Source organism: Piliocolobus tephrosceles, chromosome 6 (genome assembly GCF_002776525.5).
Source record: "Piliocolobus tephrosceles isolate RC106 chromosome 6, ASM277652v3, whole genome shotgun sequence".
NCBI lineage: Eukaryota > Metazoa > Chordata > Mammalia > Primates > Cercopithecidae > Piliocolobus > Piliocolobus tephrosceles.
Window position 1 is genome coordinate 109,291,276 of NC_045439.1, and position 8,924 is coordinate 109,300,199.

At 36.6% G+C, this 8,924-nt stretch overlaps 1 protein-coding gene across 6 annotated transcripts in view; it reads right to left on the reverse strand.

Moving 5' to 3' along the window:
- TCF12 (transcription factor 12) overlaps nt 1–8,924 on the reverse strand; it is a 423,136-nt gene that overhangs the window by 271,258 nt on the left and 142,954 nt on the right. The gene's annotated exons all lie outside the window — the stretch shown is intronic.

Sequence of the window (8,924 nt, forward strand, 5' to 3'; positions counted from 1 at the left end):
ATTTAAAAAAGCTTAACATATAAAAGAGAAAAAGTAGTACAATTTTTACATTCAGATTGGACACTTTGAAATTGGAAAGAAGAAGAAACAGTTTTTGAATTAAATAGGAAAGTGGAAAAAAAAGGATAAATAGGAGCTAATACTGTATTACTGAATTTATATACTCTTAGAAACATGGACAGAGTCAGAACACATAGTAAATTTATATGATAATATAAGCTCTACTGCTTGAGTTTTGAATTTTTCACTGTTTAAGAATTTACCAGCCGGGCACAGCGGCTCATACCTGTAATCCCAGCACTTGGGGAGGCCGAGACAGGCGGATCACTTGAGGTCAGGAGTTTGAGATGAGACTGGCCAACATGATGAAACCCCATCTCTTAAAAAAAAATTTACCTGTGGATTCTTTAAGTGAAGTTACTTATATCATCATTTAATTACTAGTTTTTAAAATGAACTTTTTGTTCATTAGAGAAATTTATGGGGCATATATATTCTACTTGTTGAATGAATCATCACGCTCAGAGAGAGTTCCAGATTTGTGACTGATTTGCCTTACCATTTTTTTTCTTTTTTAGCTATTCTAATTTTTTTTTCAGCCTTGCTTTTATCCATTTTTCTGGTCAAAATTTTATGTCTCTTTTCTTTGAAGTAGAGCCTTTCATGCTGACTTTAGTTATGTGATTTTTCAGGTAGTTTTTTTTTTTTTTTTTTTTTTAATAAGACTGTGTTTAGGATGACATCTGCTTAGTAATAATTCATTATTTTCAAATGTTCATGGATTTGTTATGTTTTCCATACAAATACATGTTTTGAGGTTAGTGGACTTAAAGTGGAATGGGCCATTTTGGGAGAAAACATCTCTTTTATTGAGTTTAACTTTCTTGATCATTTGTGGTACTGATGAACCTACCATACACAAAGCAATGAAGATAAACTTGGTGGGGGAGTGAATGAGAAAACATCCAGAATCATAGTAGATTTTCACTAAATGCTTATTGAGTAGAAATTGTTCAGCAGTGGAAAGCAGATATAGTTAGATCATTGTAGAAAACAGTAACATATTTTCTGTCATGTGTTAATCTTTTAAAACAACTCAGTGAAACAGTGCAGGGAGACCATTTTGTGATGGTAAGTGATCATAGGCACTTAGAAATGACCACGTGTAAAAATGTGTTCCAGACACATTATATGCTGAACCACTTAAGTAGGCAGAACCTATGTTGTCTCCTTTTCACAAAAGGAAACGGGCGCAAAAAAGGGTGTGGCATTCAAGACAAACAACTTGAACTATGTCTAGATTAATACCTCAAATTCTTTTTTTCCCCGTAAGATGAATACTGTTTCTTTTTCATTTTCTAGGTTTTTATTCTCATGAAGGTAGGAAAAGAGTTGATTTGTAGTAAAAATGAGTATCTTTGCAGCCTGATTGCCTTTAAAGAACAGTGGGATCAGGATTGTGTCACTGTTACGCTCTGTGGTAATATCTTCTGTATCACTTGTTGTAATAAGTCGTTCATGTTGAGGTTTTTTTTTTTTATTTGTGTTTTTGTTTTTGTTTTTGTGTTTTGAGATAAGATCTCCCTCTGTAACCCAGGCTGCAGTGCAATGGCATAATCATGGCTTACTGCAGCTTCTACCTCCTGGGCTCAAGCAGTCCTCCCACCTCAACCTCCCAAGTATGTAGGACTACAGGCACAGGCCATCATGCCTGGATAATTTTTGTATTTTTTCTAGAGACAGGGTTTCGCTATGTTTCCCAGGCTGGTCTCAAATTCCTGGACCCAGGCGATGTGTCCTCCTTGCCCTCCCAAAGTGCTGAGATTACAGACCTGAGCCACTGTGCCTAGCCGTGTGGAGAAGTTTTACGTATAGAGGCTATTTGCTCCAGCAGGCTGTCAATACTCCAGAGAGGAACTGATACTTCACGAGGCAGTACCACAAATGGGAAATCCAACTCAGACCCAGCAACTTCATAAAGCAGCAGATGCCTGCCTTCCACGATTTTCTTCACTGAAAAATTGTCAAATGAGTTCTCTAACAATAGGAGTGAAAAGCCTTTCCTTACAGTTTCAGATCATTTACATTTATTGAGCATTTAACTGTATGACAGACACTGTATTTAAATGCCTTACCAACGTCATCTCATTTAATTCTCAGCCTCACTCTGAGTTACATACCGTTATCAACCCACGTTTAACAGAGGAAGGAGCAGACTTAGATAGGGTCATCACATAGCTAGCAAATATCAAAACTTAGCATCATACCTGGGTCTAGTTAATTTTAAAGCATGTTTTCTTGAGTTTGTCACCTTTCATAGTTATTACAGAGTTCACTATATTCTGCTTTCTTGGCTGACTTGAAGAGAAACTCAGAAACTAGTTTGAGAAATTGGTTATGGAAGGACATCAGTTAGATTCATTTTTTCTGACTTTTTTTTTTTTTTTTTTTTTTTTTGAGATGGAGTCTCGCTCTGTCACCCAGGCTGGAGTGCAGTGGCGTGATCTCGGCTCACTGCAACCTCCACCTCCCAGGTTCAAGCCATTCTCCTGGCTCAACTTTCTGATTAGCTGGGACTACAGGCTAACACCACCACATCCAGTTAATTTTTGTATGTTTTTTCATTTTTATTTTTATTTTTTAGCAGAGATGGGTTTCACCATGTTAGCCAGGCTGTTCTCGAACTCCTGATCTCAAGTGATCCACCTGCCTTGGCCTCCCCAAGTACTGGGATTACAGGCGTGAGCCACCATGCCTGGCTGACATTCCTAAATTAACTATTGGAATGCATATTAAATGTTCTTAATCTCTCAAGTTTCCTTGACACTATTGATAAATATCTTCCTCTAACTAAAGGCACGCCAAGGGAGAAACAATATTCCCCTTCTTGCCTCCTGAGGCAGCTCCGAACAATATATAAACTCCTCATATTTTACCCATTTTTTCCCCCAATCTTGTTAATGTTGTAATTGAGGAAATTAAGAAGCTCAGTCTGGTTTCTTGCTCATAGGCAGAGATGAAACTAAACTATGCCTTTCATCTTTACAAGTTCTTTGGTTTGAAAATTTTAAAGGGGGGATCATGGCTAATTCAGCTAAAGGACACAGAGCAAATTTAGAATAAATTTGTACTTAAGGAAATATTGTCCCCTATGAGTATTTTGCCAGCATTTTGCCATTGACATTGCTTTTTCTAAAGGGTTTTACATACTTGATAGGTATTCTGTATAATACTTAGAACATTTAAAATGATGCTTGGTAGTACAAACAAGTTACTTTATCATAGATGTTTATAGAATAAATGGTGAGATTTTAGCCCTTCACTTGTATTTTAAGGTTACCAAAGGGAAGTATGTTCTATAAATCTGTTAAGTTACTGTCTTCTGTGGCTATCTTGATTACCATCTTACTTGCAGAAAGACTGAACAAGATAAGTGATTTTTGTATACCTAAAACTACTCAACAATAGTAATTTGAGTAGTTTAATAAGGATTCTTAATATAAGAAATTGTAATGGGGTTAGATGAGCAAAAATTGGTTGACTTATGGAGATCTCTGCCTTGAACAGCAGTTATCTTGCAATATTACAAAAATGTCAGAAAAGAATTCTTGATTTTTCACCTTTCTCTATTTGGGTTGTGAGAGAAAATAAATATTTCTGAAAATTTTATAAAGAAAATACTAGCCTCAACTGAAAAAACCTTTTTCCCTCTTGAGTATCAAGTGTAAATATACAGTATCTCAAAACATATCCCCATTGTTGTGTGTCACTTAATAGCAATATGTTGTGAGAAATGCCTTATTAGGCGATTTCATTCTATTGCTAACATCATAAAGTGTACAGTGCCTACATAAACTTAGATGGTATAGCTTACTACATGCCTAGGTTGTATAGTATAGCCTTTTGTCTTAGACTACAAACTCGTACCATGTGACTGTACTGAATACAGTGGGCAGTTGTAACACAATGATGATTATTTGTGTATCTAAACATAGAAAAGGTACAATAAAAATATAGTATTATAATCTTCTGGGACCACTGTCATATATGCATTCTATAGTTGTTATGTGGTACATGACTTTATTTACATATGAATTTTCTACCTTTCATCTGCATTAAATTTCTAAAAATAACATTGCATTTACCTTCTCAATCTATAAATTTAGTTAATTTCTTGGATATAATTGGATGGGCTTGCCAGTCATAAGCCACCACTCATATTCCTCCACTGAAATTTTTTTGTTTGTTTTGTTTTGTTTTGTTTTTGAGACAAAGTCTCACTGTGTCGCCCAGGCTGGAGTGCAGTAGTGCGATCTCGGCTCACTGCAAGCTCCACCTCCCAGGTTCATGCCATTCTCTTGCCTCGGCCTCACAAGTAGCTGGGACTGCAGGCGCCCGCCACCATGCCCAGCTAATTTTTTTGTATTTTTAGTAGAGGTGGGGTTTCACCGTTTTAGCCAGGATGGTCTCAATCTCCTGACCTCGTGATGCGCCCACCTCGGCCTCCCAAAGTGCTTAGGATTACAGGCGTGAGCCACTGTCCCCAGCCTCCTCCACTGAAGTTTTAATTGTGGTGGAGGGCTAAGTCTTACTTTGTATCTTGCAAAAGACATGGCTCTCTATCATTTAGGTAGATTTTTTTGTTCAACCTGTCATTTTGGTTTGTATCGAGTTACAATTTTAATGAACATAATTTGCTGCGGTTTGTTTGATTTCTGTATGTACCCCTTATCCTCTGGAAACCCACAAGAATGTGAGTAAAACATGAATATTGGAAAAAATTTATATATAGTGAAATAAGTGTATCTTAAATGTATAACTCAGTAAGCTTGATAAATGCATACATCTAGCATCAAGATATAAAATGTTTCCCTATCTACATGTAGTAGATACAGTGGAGGGTTTCCAGCATTGAACACTTACTCCTCCAGTTGCTGGAAGTGTTGGTGAATGACTCAACCACAGTTGCTCTTCAAGAGTTACCCTCTGCTAAAGAGAGCCATCTTGACCATGGTCACATCCACTTTCTGGGGGCCACCTGTGTCCACTTTCTGGGGGCCGTGGGATGGAGGGAGAGGTATAGAGGTCTTGGCCCACTTGCAGCAATTTGGGAGAGTTCTCAAATGTCATCCCAGCTCCAGAATTTCCCATATGATCAGCTGAGGCATTTGTTGCTGTGTAGTTCAATTCAGCTTCTGCCTCTACCCCTTTGCGCTACCTTCAACTCATAGGTTGAACATGAGAGCGTTTTTCAGTGAATTTATTTTACAGATACTTCCATCTGCTTCCCAGGAACCTACCCAGCAGCGCTCCAGAAAGATCTCTTATGTCTCCTTCCAGTCAACCCTTACCCACTCCAAACAACCATTATTTTAATTTCCGTCACCATAGATTAGTTTCATTACTTCTGGAATTGCACATTAATGGAATGAGATAGTATGTCCTCTTCTGTATCTGGCTGCTTTTGCTCACAAGAGTTATCCACGTTGTTGTGTATTAGCAGTTTGTTCTTTCTGTTGCTGAATAGTAGTATTTCATTGTATCAATAATAGACATTAGGGCTGTTTCAAGTTTTTGGCTATTACAAATAAGTCTGCTATAAACAGTTTTGTGTAGTTCTGTTTGTGGATATATATACTTTCATTTACCATGAACTGGAATTTCTAAGTCAGAGTTTAGAAGTATTTTAATACTCTGAAATTTGCCAGTTTTCCAGACTGATTTTACCATGACAGTTCTAGTTGCTCTGCATTCTCTCTAATTCTTTGTGCTAATTGATACATTTAGTTTTGTAACATTACTATTTGTGTTCTTTTGTGCCATTTATTATTTTGTGTCTTTGTTTTGCCCTTTTTGACTCATTAATCAAATTTTTTAAATTCATTTTTAATTCCTCAACGTGGCTTTTTAGCTGGACCTCCTTCAGTTATTTTTAGGGGTTCCTCTAGGAATTATAGTATAATCACAGTTTACTCAGAGCTTTTAGTTTACTATGTCAACGTAAAATTAAGGATCTTGAAAAGTATTATTCTGTATACCTCTTCTTATTCTTTGTCATAAAAATGTTACAAGGTTTTCAAAACAAGTTTAGAGTTTCTGCTTTGAACAATCACATGCATTTTAAAAAAAATAGAGGAGAAATCATCTTTATTCGTACTCACGTATTTGCCATCTATATGCTTTCTTTTTTCTTGTAGTTGTGAATTTTATCTGGTATTGTTTTCCTTCAGCCTAAAAACTCTCCTTAGCATGTCTTGTAGTTTGGGTTTCTAGTCAGTGATTTCTGAGGTGACATTCTTTTTCCCTCTTCATGCTTAAAGGGTATCATTCCTTTATTGTTTCTGATAAGTCTTCGTATCATTTTCCCCTTACGTAATTTATCTTCTGTCTGGTGAATTGAAGATTTCTTTCTTTGCAGTAGCACTTTAGCATTTTGACTAGCATTTAGCATTTTGGTGCATTGGTGAGGTTTGCTTTGTAGTTCTCTCCGACTTAGAGACTGCTGAGTTCCTTGGATCTACAAGTTGTTTTCACTGATGTGGGGAAATTTTTGCCAGTTTTTTTGTCTTACATACTTTTGGTACTCTCATTACATGCGTTTAGACCATTTAATGTTATCTAACAGGTAGCTGAAACTATTACTTTTTTTAGTATTTTTTGTGCTTTAATATTGAATAATTTTATATTGATGTGTGTTCAGTTTTACTTATCATTTCTTCTGCTGCTCCAGTTCTTTGTTAAGCTTATCCAGTGAAATTTTCATTTCGGATATTATACTTCTCAATGCCAGAATTTTATTTTTTTTAAAGGTTTTCTCTGTTAAGAGCCTCCATTTGTTCATTCATTTTGACTATCTTTTTCTTAACGTGTTCGAATATTTATAATAGCTGCTTTAAAATCCCTTTATTATTCCAACATCTTTGTCATCTTGGGATATGTTGACTAATGTGGTCACATTTTTATTTCACCACACATCTAGTAATTTTTAATTTCATATTGGAAAATATAAATGATATGTTGTAGAAGTTTTGGCTTTTGTTAATTTTTGCAGTTTTGTTTTTGCTCTGGTAAGTAGTTACGTTATTGGTTAATTATCTTGAGGCGTGGTTTTTTGCTTTGTTAAGTCAGGTCTGTAGAAAGCCCAGATTATTTACCAAGCCATTCTAATTCACTCTGCTGTGGTAGCCAGCATCTGAAATCTGTGATCAGTTATTTTAGTGTTCCAGCTGTTGCTTTTAGTTGGGATTCTTGTATTCTTCCTCACGTTTATGTTGAGAGGTCATAAAGATTGGAGGGAAAATTAAATGTAAATTTTTGGACCTTTCTCAGCTGTGGCTTTCTGCTCCCTTGTGTTTCCCTCCATAATTTCCAGTCACATTCGCATTCTCAAATTCTGTTTTCTGGATTCTGCCTTTTCTTCCTCCTCTTCTTTTTTTTTTTTTTTTAAAGTAGAGACGAGGTCTTTCTATGTTGCCCAGGCTGGTCTCGAACTCCTAGACTTGAAGTGATCCTCCTGCCTCTGCTTCCCAAAGTGTTGGGATTACAGGCATGAGCCACCACGCCTAGCCTATTTTCTGACTTCTTAAGCAAAGAAGACACTGGCTTTCTGCTTGTCCAGCCACCACATGCTGTATTGACTGGGGAATGCCTTCATTTAACCATATAGATTTGGATCTTACCCAGAGAGTCTGGTTTTGTTCTTTGCTTTATAGTTTCAGGTCTTGTGTTTAAGTCTTTAATCCATTTTCAGTTGAATTTTTCATATGATGTGAGATCAGCATCTCAAAAAAAAAACAAAAAACAAAAAACAAAAAAAACTATGGCTGCTACTAGAAAACTTATCCTTATGTGAAGTAGCAGTGTCATGTTGTTTATAAAAAACTTCTTTAGTGAACTTTTCTGTGTATTCAGCATTGAAGGTGATACAGAGTAAGACCTGAATGTGGCCTTTGCTGTTAATTTGAGACATGTTAGATAGTGTTCATGTAAACAGTATAACTTCATCCATTAATGGACATTTAGGTTGTTTCCACACTTTGGCTATTGTGAATAATGCTGCAGTTGACATGGGAATACAGATATCTCTTTTAGATGCTGATTGTAATTGTTTTGGATAACTACTAGTGGGATTGCTGGGTCATTATGATAGTTCTGTTTTTATTTATTTATTTATTTTTAATTATACTTTAAGTTCTAGGGTACATGTGCATAACATGCAGGTTTGTTACAATGTATATCTGTGCCATGTTGGTGTGCTGCACCCATCAACTCGTCAGCACCCATCAGTTCATCATTTATATCAGGTATAACTCCCCAATGCAATCCCTCCCCCCTCCCCATGATAGGCCCCAGTGTGTGATGTTCCCCTTCCTGAGTCCAAGTGATCTCATTGTTCAGTTCCCACCTATGAGTGAGAACATGCGGTGTTTGGTTTTCTCTTCTTGTGATAGTTTGCTAAGAATGATGGTTTCCAGCGGCATCCATGTCCCTACAAAGGAGGCAAACTCATCCTTTTTTATGGCTGCATAGTATTCCATGGTGTATATGTGCCACATTTTCTTAATCCAGTCTGTCACTGATGGACATTTGGGTTAATTCCAAGTCTTTGCTATTGTGAATAGTGCCGCAATAAACATACGTGTGCATGTGTCTTTATAGCAGCATGATTTATAATCCTTTGGGTATATACCCAGTAGTGGGATGGCTGGGTCATATGGTACATCTAGTTCTAGATCCTTGAGGAATCGCCATACTGTTTTCCATAATGGTTGAACTAGTTTACAATCCCACCAACAGTGTAAAAGTGTTCCTATTTCTCCACATCCTCTCCAACACCTATTGTTTCCTGATTTTTTAATGATTGCCATTCTAACTGGTGTGAGATGGTATCTCATTGTGGTTTTGATTTGCATTTCTCTGATGGC